The sequence below is a fragment of the Bactrocera dorsalis genome, chromosome 2, assembly GCF_023373825.1.
Source record: "Bactrocera dorsalis isolate Fly_Bdor chromosome 2, ASM2337382v1, whole genome shotgun sequence".
Taxonomy (NCBI): domain Eukaryota; kingdom Metazoa; phylum Arthropoda; class Insecta; order Diptera; family Tephritidae; genus Bactrocera; species Bactrocera dorsalis.
Genome location: NC_064304.1, coordinates 13,839,312 through 13,855,868, shown reverse-complemented (window position 1 = coordinate 13,855,868; position 16,557 = coordinate 13,839,312). Strand labels below are relative to the sequence as shown.

At 36.8% G+C, this 16,557-nt stretch overlaps 1 protein-coding gene across 5 annotated transcripts in view; it reads right to left on the bottom strand.

Annotated features, from left to right (window-relative positions):
• The window catches only part of LOC105227640 (mucin-22), a 121,585-nt gene that overhangs the window by 60,161 nt on the left and 44,867 nt on the right, over positions 1–16,557 (bottom strand). The window lies entirely within an intron of this gene.

Sequence of the window (16,557 nt, the reverse complement as noted above, 5' to 3'; positions counted from 1 at the left end):
CGATCAAAAGATTGTTGAAGACATGCACCATTTCGGACGATCTTCGACCTCTTGAACTGATGAAAATATTAAGAAAATAAAGGATATGGTGCTTAAAGAGAGATGGCAAGAGAGCTCAAAATCTCCGGCGAGTTCGTTCGAATGACTTTGGTGTATAATTTTGGTATAAATCGGGTTTTTGCTTGACTCGTCCTGATAAATCTTTATTTTTTTCAAAAAGAGTACCGTAAACCGATCTTTCGAACATGCTCCATCGTACGAATTCCGATCCCACATTCATGGAGAGTATTAAAACTGCCGATGAGGCATAGGTGACATGGAAAAAAACTAACAATCATCGGAATGCAGGGAAAAACAATCTGACGGCCAATAAGGAGTTCTCTCTGGCTCTCTGGCACGAAGTTTTGATACAGATTTGAAAAATTGCACGATAAAGGTCAGTTATATAGTAATTTAAAGCTTTAAACGCGCTTTCTCGAAACTGAATAGAATCGAATAGAAGTCTACTACAGGTGTAAGTAAGCATATATTTTCGAAATAAATATCAAATATAAAATTTGATCTTTCAAGATACTTGTTGGATTAAATAATGGTTATAAGCTTCGTCGGGAATACTTTTCAAGTGAAATAGTGCGTAATTAGCACGAATTCGGAATTTTGGAAATAGTATAGTATATACACATATATAGAAGTGGGAAGTGAAAGCGATAGAGCGTCGCTATTTCCCGGAAGGAAAGTTGTTATAATGTTATGAATTAAAATCCTGTAAACTCAATTGAAAACAAGTTTTTTGAAATGAAAAGGATTTTATGAAAGTCAATTGCCATTGTTTTCGGATTATGAATGTAAATGAGTGGATACTAAATTTTTTAAGTCGTTGACACAAATCTGATATTATTTGGCTAACAAAGCCTGAGTGGACTATTGATCTATTCAAAGCAAAATAATGAAAAACCCGCTAATGCTTAAGGTGAGCATTAAATGCATAAAAAACAATGAACTTAATTCGGGCTTTTGTGCGTCGAAAAGCAATCGAAAGCAATTAAAATTCAATAAGCTAGGAGGACAATGAAACAAATGAGGAACGTAGAAACTACAAACATATTTACATATGTAGGAATTTCATAGCTAATAAAGCAGAAGGAAAAAGAATTGAAGTAGACAATAGGAAAAAATGCTGAAGAAGTAGAATACAATACTATATATTGGGTAGTCGAAAAGTTCTTTTGTCAATAGATGTAGTAGTGCTTCGGTTCTGGAAATTTCGATTTACACTGATAAAAGTTTTACACTGACGGAATAGCGTCTCTAGCGAAAAAAAACAAAAAGTCGTAGACCAAAATGGTATTATTATAAATATAAAAGAAAAAAAAATAAGTTGAAGTTTGATTGCAAATACGAACAGACTTTTTCGACTACCAATATGGACGTAAGAAGTTTAGGGTGATGCTATAAAAAATTACTGTGCCCAAAAAATAAGGTGACATTGTATTTATTTTGAAAATTCTTTATTTATTCTTCCAAATCAATTTCTCCTTCAGAGTAATCCCCTTCCGATGCAATGCACTTATGCCAACGGATTTTCCAATCTTCGAAACACTGGTTGTAGTCACTTTCCGGGATGGCCTTCAGTTCCGTCTTCGCTGCGGCTTGAATCTCCTCTATCGTATAAAAACGGTGTCCCCGGAGCGGTCTTTTGAGCTTGGTGAACAGCCAGAAGTCGCACGGCGCCAGATCAGGTGAATACGGTGGTTGCGGAACGATATGGGTTGAGTTTTTGGCAAAATGATCACGAATTACGAGGGCAGTATGGGATGGTGCATTATCGTGGTGTAAAAACCAAGAATTGTCTTTCCACAATTTCGGCCTTTTTAGGCGGATAGCGTTACGCAAACGACGCATAACGTTCAAATAATATTCCTTGTTGACTGTTTGACCGGTTGGAAGGAATTCATAATGCACAACACCACGATAATCGAAGAAAACAGTCAACATGACCTTGATTTTTGAGCGACTTTGGCGCGATTTTTTTGGTCTCGGCTCTCTTTTGGCACGATATTCGCTCGATTGATCGGTTGTTTCGGGGTCGTAAGCATAGATCCAAGTCTCATCGCCAGTTATAATGCGTTTCATGACACCCTGGTAGTCGGAAAGCATCGTTTCACACACTTCAACGCGACGCCTTTTTTCCAAAAAATTTAATGTTTTCGGTACCAGTCGAGATTTGACGCGCTTGAGGCCCAAAACATCCTTCAAAATGGTATTGGCTGAGCCTTTCGATATGCCAACTTCATCAGCAAGGTCTCTAATTGTTAATCGACGATTTTTCAACACCAAATCTTTGATTTGTTGAACGTGAGCTTCGTCGGTTGAGGTTGATGGTCGCCCTGGACGCTCTTCGTCTTCGACACGTTCACGGCCGGCTTGGAACTCACTATACCACTTGTAAACATTTTTTTAGACATAGCCTCATCACCAAAGGCTTTCTGCACCATCCTCAACGTATCCGCAGCAGAAAATTGATTCCGTAAACAAAATTTAATGCAAATTCTTTGCTCAACAAATTTCGACATCGCAAAAAACGAAAAACTCACTTTTAGCAGCTCACAAAACGACACGTATCTCAAACACTAATGAATATTTTGACATGAAATTTGACATAAATGTGACTGACAGTACTACCAACCTAAAAAAAAAAATAATTCTCCAAATCCTTCGACGCGCGCAGTTTAAATTCAAATGTCACCATAATTTTTTTGTACACAGTTTATTTAGATTTAAAATTCTGTTATATATTTTTTCTTGCTTCTACACTTTTTTCTTGGTCAAAACCGGCACACCCTAATGTACATAATTACACACAAAATATAGTGTTTTTCAGCTGGTGCAGAAAATGAAAAGTTGTAAATCACGTTCTGTTGTGCTTTTTTTTTTTTAATAAACAGGCCATTGGGGGTGGGGTAAACGACACAAAGACTCCACGCCGAAGCACGACTGTGCTTTTGGTGGCAACACAAACACAAAAAGTAGTAAAAAACAACAACATTTAGCAAAACAAAGGTGTGTTGCAAGTGCATAATTTGCCGTTGATTTGATGATTGTAATTGTAAGTTCAGCTTTTTTTAATACATACATACACACAGTCATACATAAATGCATGCATATATAATTTGTGCTTTAATCACGCTTAAAAGCATTGCGGTTTATTTAATTTACATGAATGAGCTGATTGGCAGGCGATTGTGTTGCTGCAGGTGGTCACAGTCCGGACATGGCCAATTGGCTGCTTGAGAGCACACGAATTGGTTCAACGTGTCACAAAATGGAAAGCCACGCTCACTGTTGTTTCTTGTTTTCATTGTAAGCGCTTCCTTTCTCTCCTTCCTTTCTCCTTTTAACACCTTCTTGTTGTGCTAACAATTGATTTCTGTTTATTTCGCACTTTTCCTGCAATTCAACGGTGAATTTTTATATCTTTCCGAATATTCTCGTGGTTTTGTTGCTTATTTTTATGTATATTTGTTGTTGTTATTTAGTGTTACTGCGCTCTAATTGCATTTGGCACGAAGTTGTGTTTCATTCTAGTTTTATTATCGAAACAAATAAACGCTCGTTGATTGCGCCGCCGCCGCCGTGTGTTGTTGTCCTAGAAAGAGGCCGAACGTGTTAACCTTGATTTTGTGCAACGTTGGCCCCAACAGCACTGTAATTTACGAGCAGTCGTGGTCTTTATGTTTCCACTACTTTTATTTACTGTTCTGTTTTATTGTTCTACTGTCAGATAACATATATCCAGTTTTAAATAATCCATAATGATAATTTTCTGTCTGATTTATTCAGAGTTAATTGGATTTAATCGCTTTAAAATGTATGGTGCAAGTGTTTATTAGAATAATTAATGATCATGTAGTTGAAAAGCTGTTGCTGATTTGAGAGCTTAATTGAGGTAAACTATTCTTACATTTCAAATTAAATCAATTGGATCAAGTGTTCGATGTTGGGTTCGCTTTAAGTTTCACCTTTTTATCATGAAGTTATAAGTTTAGCATCGAAGAACTTCTGTTGTTCCCAGAAGAAAAAAAGAAAAACCGCTAACTTCGAATGCACCGAAGATAATCTATAATACCCTTCATAGATTCATTCCAAGGATATAAAAAATCTTTATCTTCATTTTTATGGGTTAGTTTGGATGGTATGAGGTCCGATTTAAAGGGTTACATGGGCTTACAGGTTTAAAAAAAATTGATTTTTTATTATCTTCTTAAATTCTACAACACGTCTAGAATATTGTCCTTAATTTTCAAGTTAATCCGAGTAATAGTTTCGGAGATACAGTTTTGAAAACTTGTGCGCTCGAGGTTAGCTAGGCTAATTGCGCCGACGTATTTTTCTCGAAACAGTGTTTTTGAAGTCGGTTTTCAAGATTTCTCGAGAACTACTCAACCGATCATCATGAAATTTTACACAGGTCTTTGAGATACAATTAAAAATTAATAAAAGCTTAGACGAAAGATTTGTATCGAATACAACTATAAAAAAAAATGTCGCGAAGTTTTCATTTTTTTGTAAAATTATCTGCAGATAGTCCAATTTTGAGTTTTTTTCTTTCTTCGTCCATGTTCAAAGTTCTTTCCGAGGGGTCACCGGAAATGGCGTCGTAATAGCCGTGTTTAAAATATTTCTTTTCCAAAACTTTCGGAATTGCTTTCATACACTATTATGTTTGTAACAGTAAAAAATTTTTAATAAAATATTTTATTTTTTATATGAGAAATATTTGATGAAAAAATGCTGCTTTTTACTCAAGGAAACCCCAAGATTTTGTAGAAATAGCGTTATGTTTCTTGGATACAGGTAAGTCATACTGCAGAAGCTATTTTTCTTGTAAACTTTTCAACACTTTAAAACTTTTTTATTTTTAGTTAACAAATTCATCTTGTAAATGAGCGACTAAACCAAACATGTCCAACCTAAATAGGTATAACTACCGTTAATTCTTCGCTTTTGCTCATTTTTCAAAATCTCAGCGGTATTTCTTACCAAACTATGTGAATGACAACAGCTTAATTGATCAACCAAGCAGCCTAGAGGGCCCTTTGGAAGTAAGCCACTAAGTCCAGCGATTAATCTGCATTAAAATCGCAATTAAATGTCAAGCAATAATTCGCGCACGCATACTTTGTTAGGTACTTTCAGCATAGCTTCGAAAAGGCATTTTGTTAGCATTCTTTGCAGTCAAGACGTGGTATCTTCGTCTACGCCTGCTTCATGATCGCCCTCTTTGCGGTGGCGGCGGCGGAGGCGGCAGCGCTACGTGAGCTGAATTGAGGTTAATTGACATTTTGCATAACTGCAAATTGAGTGCACAAATTGAGCGTTGTCGAAATACACAATAAATTTTATTTTACAGTACATCCCCCCCCACTTCACCTCCTCGTGCCATTCATACACACCGTCGCATCGAATTCAAATGCTAAATTGATGACTCAGTTTGTATTGGCCAAGCTTACAATATTGCCGGTGTGGTTGTGTGCGGATAATTTATGAAGGGATGCCAAGGGCAATGAACGCTTGCGACAGCAAAACAGCATAATCAGCGCAGCGCACAAAAACTATAAACCGCAATAAAAGTGTATTGATTGAGAAAACTGCGATAATTTGTCGAGATATTCATTTTATGCAAAATATCGTTTGACAGCGACTTTTTCATGCATAAATCAATCTTTTTTCGCGTTTCAGTGACAAATTAATAAATAGTTGAACGAGGCAGATTTACAAGTTTGTAAATATATGCAAGTTTGTGTATGTTTTTATGGCTAGTAAATGCCAACCGAGCGAGGTAAATGCAAAAATAATAATAATTTGTTTTACAAAAAATTTGCTATAATTTTTTTCAGCGTAAAACCACTTTATGATAAAATTTGTACTTCTGAATGGCAATATTCATAAAAGCTGACATTAAACTATTTTGATTGATAATTTATAAATAATTTGTATTAAGTAAAATGTTTAAACAATATTTGTGGGTTGATACCGATTAATCAAGGAAAATACAATTTGTATAATTAAGTACAACTTCAGAGATCACAGCACTTGCTTAATACTCAAAACTGTTGCCTATATTTAGGAAAAGTTTGAAATTGTTATGTCTGCCATATGCGAAAATATCATAATCTGGAACTCGGTAAAGCAAACGGCCTTTGAAAATTTTTCGTTCACATTCAAGAAGTAATGCCATCGAAGTGAATTGAAGACGTGGCTCGATGAGGATCTGTGTCAAATACAAAATGAGCTTGCTTCAGCATTGGGAGACCCCCGCCAAGCTATTTCAAGAAACTACATGTATTGGGAACGATTCAGAAACCAAAAACTTGGGTCGTTTATTATGTGCTACTGAAACTAAACAAATCAATGGGGTATGCTTCCCACTTCAATTGCTGCGACTGAGTCGAGCGCTGTGCGAAAACGGCCTTTATACCAGGAGAGGCACGAACAAGTGATTCTGCTGTATAACAACGTTCGATCTTACTTTGCCAAACCCGTTAAAACCTACCTGGAAACGCTAGGATGGGATAGGATAGGAGATTATTATTTGTTCCGTTCGATGGCACATGATCTGGTTCAGAAGCAGTTCCACTCACGACGACATCGAAAAATGGCTTGATTCTTGGATAACATCACAAGATGAACACTTTTATAGTAACGTTATTCTAGCTTTGCCAGAAAGATGCAGAAAGCTGAGACTCACGATGAGCAATTCGAATAACTCATTTGTCACCATTTCCTTACAATAAAAATTAATGTTCCTTATAAAAAAACTTAGTTGCACATCTAATAATTTGAGAGCACTAACTTGGTTATATCATTATTTTTAGAAATTATGCAATTGAAAAAAAAAATATCCCACGACTGTTTAAACCTTTACAAGACATAGAGAGCGCCTGTAAAGGCCAATATGGGCAAAAGGTTAAAATGTTACATAATTTAAGTCGTGAATTAAAAAAGGCAACATATTAACACTAAAACACGCAGCTGATAAAGCAGAATTCCACTAATCATTAGACCAAAAAATGCTAGAAAAGTTCGTCGCTAAGATCTTTTGTTTCCAGGAAGTCTATTTCAAAGACCGGCTGCACCTAAAATTGTACAAGTAGACTAAAAGCGTACTAAAGCAGCGAGTACACAGAGCAACATTGAATAAAAAAGAGTAAAAGAAAACAGCAATAACAAATATGTGGAGACAACTAAGCGTCAGCGCCTCGGCAAGTCTACGGAAATACCAAGAAAAAAGTTATGCGCAGCCATTTAAGACCGCTCTTGCAGCCGTAATGAATGGCTTGTGCAAACAAATGGGTGATACTCGTAAAAGTGGACAGTCATGGACACATTAGAGAGCCAGTAAGCCACATATTACACACGCACACATGCTTATGTGTGTTTAAAAAGTAGTAAACATGAAAAAAATTAGAATCAACATTAGCAGCTCGAGCAGCAACTACCAAGCGCGCTGAAGGTCATTACTGCTGGCCAAGCCAGCAAGAAGAACAAGCATATAAACAAGTATGTGCTACAGACAATACATACACACATACATCAGCAAAAAAGTGGCACTTGAAAACTTAAGTATGTTTTCTTCGCTGTAACCCACTGCCATTGGTAATAATTCACTTTGTACGCATGCTTAATAAAGCTCACTGCGCACAGCTGCATTTCGATCTAACGAAGATTGACTGACGTCGTCGTCTTCGGCGTTGTCGCTCGACAATCAGGCTTGACGATGAAGAACAGCATTGGCGCATAAATTAAATGCGGCAATGTAGAATGGTGAATGGCATCGTGGCAAATAAAACAGACAACAACACAACTAAATACTGTAATTGCTTATAAACATAAATACATATATTTGCTTGTGTTTGTGTGCAGTTGAAACAAACCGCATTGGTAATTTTTGAAATTAAATTTTCCACAACAATTTTTGCGTGCAGCTTTTAACAAGCGCAATACAATGGCGTGCCGCGGCCGTTGTTTTGTTGGTTGTTGACGGCGAGGCTGCGCATGCGCAAAGCCACTTCTTTTAATTAGTTGAATTATTTGCAAATGCTAAAGGCGCATGCGGTAAAGGTTAACTGCATAAATGATAGCTTAAGAGATATAGAGGATAAGTTGGTTGAGAACATGCCAAACTGGGTTGTGTGTGTATGTGTGTTGTCTTTATAATATATACATTGTAAATTGAATTGTAAATGTAATTGTCTTAGTTATCTATAAAAAATTTACTGCTAGAAAAGTGCGATCATACAGTGACTTTGGTATAATTTTTTTTATTTTAAGATAAAACTAAACAGTTCTAAACAAGCTTATAAATTAGAATTAACTGTTTTTTTACTTTTCTAGAATATTATTAAAAAAATTCTTCTATAAAAATATTTTCAATCCAATATAAATGACAGAGTCGGCATATTTTCTAATTTATGATTTTAACTATATTTCTGCGGAAGGTCAAGAGATGGCGTAACTTGATTTTATACCTTGGTTCCAATATTTGGAATATGCAGTGGGAACCTACTGTCCCTGTGTTTTATGTATAATTCATTCATTTGAAGAGTAAACAGCAAAATTTTTTTCAGTTAAATATGTCGATGTTTGTACCTGAAAAATTGTTTTTACTAGAAGTTCTTCTTCATCATCATTTTAATCATTTTAATCTGAAGAAAACCTCAAACGACAGTCATCGTATTTTGGTGGAAGTTTATGATGAATATGCTCTAGCTGAGTGAACGTGCCAAAAGTGATATGCACGGTTTAAAAATATTGAGTTTGGCTTGAAAGACGAAGAACGTCCTGAGCGGCCAAAAATTTTTCAGTTCAAGAAATGGAAGCACTACCCGATAAAGAATGTTACCAAACCCAAGAAGTGCTTTCAGAATCTTTTGGAGTCACTCAAGCAGCCATTTCAAAACGTTTCAAAGCAATCGGGTGCATTCAAACCCAAGAAAGTTATGAATTGAAACCAAGAGACATTGAAAGGCGATCTTTATGACAGAATTGAGCAATGGATTGTAACTGGGGATATAAAATAGATCTATTACGACAACCGTGAGTGCAAAAAATTATATGTGAAACCTGACGCTAGGGTAATGTTCAGTATTTGGTAGGATGAGCTTGTAAATCCGGGTGAAACCATCAATACTGACAACAACTCACTAAATTAGAGCTCAAAACGTTCGAAATTTTCAGCTAGCATAAAACGATCGTCCTCATGTTGCAAGATCAGTGGAAAACCATTAAGAAAACAGCGAATGTGAAGTTATGCCTTACTCGACTAACAGTCCAGACCTTTCCTCTTCTGACTATTTTTTATTTGGGTCGATGTAGAACACGCTTAGTGGAATACCGTTCACATCAGAACTGGGTATCAAAAATGACTTGATTCAACCTTGGCTGCCAAGCCGGTGCAGTTCTCTCGGGATAGGATGAGCTAAAGTATTATTAGATGTGAAAATATATTATTATACTTTAATACGAGTATAATACTAAGTGAATTTTTTCTTAATAAATGTAAAGTAGTGTGTCCCGGAATTAAACAATTTTATCTAAAATAATTTTTCAGAACTTTAACAACAGATTTAAAGTGATAAAAACCAATAACTGTATGGGCACCCTGTATTTTTCCACTAGATTTCTACGAAATATACCCACATTTTTCACTGAAAACCGAAAATAATGAAATTTTCCTCTAGTCACACTGTCATTTGCAAGAAGATTCTTTGCTGTGGGCGTTTTCTGTAAAATGCTTATCAGCTTAGCTGAGATTAAAATGCTGAACTGTGTCAACGAATTCCCGTTGCCACTGCATAGTCGGCAGCACCGTTCTCATATGACAGGGGCTAAAACAATGTCAAAAGCATTAGTTCACAGTTTATTGGAAATTTTAAATATTTATGAAGTGGATGCCAAACCAGTTCGCCTGCAGCGAAGAGACAACCCATACACTATTGTACATAAATACCAGACTAAGTGTGCATTAGAGATACTATATAGCTTATACGAAAGCACGAACGCATAGATGCCCAAGAGGAAAGTGGAAACTTTGTGTATAAGTACATATGTAAATGAGCTGATTTACATAAATTATATTTATTTATATTTGTATTTAAAAAGAGACCAAGAGAGAGAGATAATGTAGGTATACTCAATAAGTATTACAAACTCCAAAAGCTCGGAATTTAAAATGGAAAACATACTATTTTTTCAAAAGCTACTAAAGCTATATAATTTAATTTCTTCAGTTACTAGAAATTCGAAAAGCTCAAGGCTAATAGGGATATTCGTCAAAAAGAGTCATACATTTGAAATAATTAGCTCATTTTACCAATATAAACACTTGCTTTTCTCTGTCTATGCAATTATGCCAGTTTAACATATTTATACCAGTTGCTTGTTCGATTCACCGCTATTCAAAATGTTCAAATTCTGCACTTCTTTTAAACAAATATCACGCTTCATAGTCTATTACCGTTATAAGCGAATTATGCAGCCAGCTTCCAGCAGGGCGCACCTTAATATTGCCATATATAGTATCTATCTGATAACTTGTATTTGAAAACAAATCATTTGCGTATGTGTTAGTACATGGAATGCAAGAAGCTTGCGGGAGACGAGAAATAAAGGTGAGCGCTTTACTAGCAACACAAACAGTAGAACGGGAACATCTAACGGCATACAAGCATTGATTGACTGCAACGGCAATGCAACGCAACAGTCGATACAACAATCGGTGAGATTAACAACAACCACAACAACAGTAAATACACAGTAAGTTACACTGGCAATCGTATCGGTCCATCGATGGCAAAATTCCTGTCTTATATGTGACTACGAGTAAATTTGAAGGCAGGCAATGCAGGCGCAATATACACAAATATACACATATACAGTTATTAGCTTTTTAAGTTGGCATATAGCTGAAAGTGTAGGCTATGCACAGCTAAATGACCGAACAGCCGAGAGGCAGTCACGAAAAGTGTGCCACGCTTATTTCAGTATTTCAGTTAGTACCACACTTGTGTCTTATTCCCGCTTCCCGGTTTAGTTTTTCAGTTCGCATTGCGCCTGCGCAGCTTCTTGGTCTTTTCATTGATTAGTTGGCGCTACCAGAATAGTTGCTGTATGAGGCCAGATAGCAATGCCGCTGCGCTGCTGGAGCCACCATTGAAGTAGAGTTATGGCCAACAACAGAGCAAAAGTATGCCGCTAGGCCAGTTCTTTTTTACGAGTGGCGAAAATGTCGATTTGACCAACTTTAAGCGACCAACAGCCTTGTGACTGCAAGAAATTGGGACACCCGCTGTGTTTTTGCGTTTGTTTGTGTGTGTGAGTTGGCAGGAAAACGAGCTGGTGCAAACACTCAGCCACAACAGCAACCCATTTTGACCAATGACTCTAATGTGATTATGCGATATCCAGCGTTGTTGTTGTTAATGTTCTACAATATACACATTTGGCTATTGTTAATTAATTTAGAAGCGGTTTAGCAGGTGGCATTTGCAATTGACTTCAAACTTGAACTTTTGACCCAAAAATATTTCATGGCATGAGTGCTTGGAATGTGGAAGAATGCATTCGTATGAGTGCGAGTATCGGTTCGTCGAAAAGAAGGTAAATTACGCTTTTATTGAATTTTTATGTGTATTTGGTTTTTCAAGTCGCCATAACAGGAAGAGGATTTAATCACATGTTGGAGTTATTGTATAAAATACCAAGCCGAAATTCGGATATTTTCTCTTCTTGTGATATCTTTTCATTGGGCGTGTTTTTTAAGTGGCGAGTCCCAAACCCTGTGCACAACCCTTCGGAAGGATGTTTGGTTTTCTCACTTTAGCTCGCTTTGAAATGGATATTTTTTGGCTACCCAGAGAATATTTGGTCTAACACCGGAAGTCGTGAACTGCTTGAGCCATATACTCGTATGACTACGCCAATTAAAAAGAAGAAGTAATATCTTGAGTACGTATCAATATTATATGTGTAAAACTACACAGTTTGATTATTTAAAGTTATTCGAGCCCACTAGGCTAATACAGACCTGGAAGATAATAGGAAAATGAGTAAATGGATACACAAATTTATTAGACTGCTGTTAGATTGGTATGGAATCGCCTGTCAAATCTGTCAGAGATAAATGTGATGATATACAGGGCTTGTCCGGATAGTAACAGGACTGATTTTCTTCCGCCGCGACTGTACTTCGAAGCGTGTGCGCACTCACTGGATTCGGTAGAGGGCGTTCCTAGCTAACGAACGAGCGGCTGGTCAGTTATCTCTGAGCACCTGAAGGTTAGGACAAACATTTTCGCTCGACGTGTTTCTGTGAGTGGTGCAAGCCGAAAATTCAGCGTTCGTTAGATTCTGTGCGACAGAGATGTTTAATATAATCAAGCAGGCTTACTCAGATGTTGCTTGAGCAAAGATTGTTATGTTACGGTGGTACCAGGCCTTTTTGGAGAGCCGGAAAGAGGTGGCTAATGAATGAGCAAAACCAAAGTGGAAACGATGGTCATTGTCTTTCATCAAAGGCTTCGTTCACCAGGAATTTGTTTCTCTTGCACAAACCGTCAACGCAAAGTTTACGTGAAAGTTCTCAAGAGACTTACACGAAGGGTCGATCGGGTCCTACATGAACTCGCAGCCGATTGGAAGTTGCACCACGACAACGCCCCGGCTCACACCGTTTTTCTTGTGAACAGCTACATAACCAAGGCCGGCATCCCAACGCTTCCGCAGCCGCACAGATGTGGCCCCCGGACTTTGCTTTGCTTCCTTGAATGAAAAGGCCGTTGAAAGACAATCTTTTTGAGACGACAGAGGGGATCCAAGGAGCATGCACCTCGGTTCTCATGGCTATTCCGGAGAATGCCTTCCGTGATAATGCTTGAAAATCGCGCTGCCAGCGCTGCATCGACGCAAAAGGAGTATATTTTAAAAGTTTTTAAAGAATTGTTTAGATTGGTTCAATAATTTTTTTTAAATCCACTCAGTGCTATTACTTTCCAGCCAAACCCCATATGAAAACTCATAACAATGAAATACTGATTTGGGAGGAAAAATCTACATATTATTCGAATGAACACCATCCACAATGCCCCCCAACTACACGTCCCTTATAAGTCTGACAATCAGAACTTTGGAGCAGCCTAAGATATTAAAGTTTCAAGGCATCAGAAAAAGAAAATAAAGTTTGTATCTTCCACTTCCCTCCTATATAACAATTTCACTAAGCGGATGCACTTTAGATTTTTGGTAGATTTACCAGATACTTGAACATACATATATGTATGTATGTAAATACTATGCTTCAATTTCGACTTGTTTATTTTTGGATTAAGCGAATCTAAGTTAATCATCAATGAGACTTGGATTTATCATCTTCTTGGTCCAAAAATACTTCCAAAATGAAGGGTACAGCAAGTTTTTCTATTTCCACAAGTTATCAAGAACTTTGAGTCTACTTCTAGTTTAACTAAGAATTGCTTAATTTCTTTTTGCTTTACATAAAATCTAATAAACTCTTTAATGTTAGTTGACAAATCCCAAGCCCCCACCTTTCTAGTCATAAATTCCAGCACAAAACTGGTATTTGCTTGCTGTGCTATTAACGGTTTTCCTCGAAATTCACCATACATATGGTATATAGACATCTATGTACACATCTCCAGTGTCACAACAAATATAAAATTCTTAAATGCTTGCATAAGAACAAGCACAGCAACAACAGCTGCCACCGAGCAAGCAGCAGAGCGTTGGGGGGGAGGGAAGTTGAAAAGTAGGCGCAGCAACTCGTTAGCTGGATGAGTTTAGCTGGCGTTGGTCAGCAGTTGGCACTAACCGTTGCAAGACCCAACGGTGCTGCGGTGACACATTTATCCAACTTGAATTGTTGTTGTGGCATTAGGGAGAAACTTGTGTGTGAGTGAACACATGTATTTTTTAATAAAAACATTTATGTTTATGTTTTTCATAATTTTTTGTTTTTATTTTTGCATGCTAAAACTGAGCACTGAGCGATTCCCCAGAGCGCAGACATTCTTGCTTAGCGCAATTTTTTTATTTTTGTGCAAACTTTTTGTTTTTTTGCTTTTTATTTTTGCGATTTTCGCCTGACATGTTGCAAGTGGGCGCTCTGCGCCAAACGGCAACGCATACAGTTAGCTGCCTTGCAACGCATTTGCTTATGTGTGTGTGCGTAAAATGTTATATTTATGAGTGACAGTCGGTTTGTCAATGACATTTACAGTAGCAACTGAAGAAGAAGAGCTAGTTAAACTACTAGCGACGACCAGAGTAGTAGAATTAACAAAAACAACAAGCACATAGTGGAAATTGTGTACGGTACTGCCTGCAACAGCAACCGAAACAGTAACAACACTATAATAATATACAAATAATATATAAAAAACACATATATATGTATACTTATATGTATATACACATATTTTATATATGAACCAACAACAACACTACAATTGCTACGTAGTTGCAACAAACGGTACACTGCTGTCAATTTAATTTAAACGGGTTTCACTAAGCAATGTGGGGAAAAATGCAGAAGCAGTGCAGCGGAAAGCTAGTAGGAGCAGTAGCAGCAGTAGGAAAGCAAAAACAAAACAAGAAAAAACGTAAACTTCGGCTGCAGCGCAGAAATAATACCCTCCAAAGGGTAGAAAAACTATTAATCTTGATCTTGATTGCTTGGTTTGTATGACAGCTATACGCTATAGTAGTCCGATTCGAAGAACATTTTCTGAGATTAAAGCGTTTCTTCGCGTAATAATTTATGCCAAATTTTGTGAAGATATCTCCTCAAATTTCAAGTTTTCCATACAAGAGTATAATTATAAGCGGTTTCAGATCAAAACTTGAAACTTAAAAGAATTTGTTGTGTATACACAGACACTTGGCCATGGTTAAATCGCCGCAGCTTGTCACATTGATCATTTGTACTCTCATATAAAAATTTAAAGAGTCTCCAACGTTTTCAACTGGTTATTACAAACTTCCTGACAAACTCAATACACCCTGTTAAGGGTATATAAACAACGAATTTGTCGCATAGCAAAATGAAGAAACGTGAAATGAAATGAAATAAGAACGTACTGTCAAGCAGCGGCAGATATAGTTCGGTGACAGCAATAACAACAGCAGCAATAGCAGAAAGCATTGACATTGACAACGTTGACAGTGGCAACAACAACAACACACACAAATGTGTATGTATGCATTTGTGTGCAATTGCAACTCTATCAGACTGCAGTCATTGCTTCAATTGCTTGTTGCTGCAACATCAACCGTAATGCAATGTCAATTCAATGCTTCATTGGAGCAGAAAACTTTGTAGTTGTTGGTGGAGGAATGATTTTGTCAACGACATCAAGCTGCTACAACGACGAAAGACACTAAACGGAAATAATGCATAAATGTGGACCCAGTAAGACAGGAACACTTAAGGAGTTATTAATATTCACGTATGATTTTTTTAAAAAATGGTATTAATGAAGATTTTACAAATAAATGAAAGCTATGTATATATACAAAATTTAATGTACATTATTGGTGATTTATTTTGAAAAAGTTTGGATTTTCTTGTTTCCGTAGTCGATTTCCAGGAGGACCTCCGAAAAAAGGTGTCTGGTGAAGAAGATTTTTTAATTTACAAATGAATACTGAATTATTTAAAACCAATTTTCGAACTAATTACTTTGTCTAACAACAATTTCTTAGGTAAATATTAGCAACTCACTCAATTAAATAATTTAAGGAGTATTTCAACGGTATATCATTACCAAGTTTTGGGTGAAATAGATAAAGAAAGAACCCGAAAATAGTCTTCGAAACTCATTTTCTGGTTTCTATACCTAGAAGACAAATTTTAATGGTGATTTCTACAAAAATTATGTGGAGTGTGAGACTAGCATCTAGCTACATAAAAGCAGAAGGTATGCAGGCTGATATTCATGCAGCCATAAATGACCCCACGTACAGCTAGAAACGTATTTCTGTTGTGATGTCCCAGAACTCCTAAGTATTAATCAAACCCACAATCATACATTGTTCAAGCAACTTACCAAAAATTTATTGAGATGACCAATACATGACAGCTAATTCGCCTGCTTATAACTACCGAGATGATTTATACTTAGCCTAGCGAAAGCTGGAAAGTGGAAAAGGTAGTGTATTGATGCTTCCACCTCACCTTCCTCCAACCATCTTCGACAATTTTTCTCATCTGTCATCCAAAATGTTTAGCCTTGCCGCATGAGTGCGCTCATAGACTGTTCAGTTAGAACTACTATCGTTACAGCTAGATTAACCTTGCTAGGGATAAGTAATTCAATAGATCTCCTACGCTTCCCTCTCTATTCACTTATATTTGAAGCTCTAGTCCCCTGGCTTTTTATTTATCAGAAAATGAGTTGGGGGAAACATTAATAAAATATCAAAAAATTCTGCACAGTACTTCTAGAAAACAAAGGTCCTTGCTAGCAAACTAAACTCATAAAT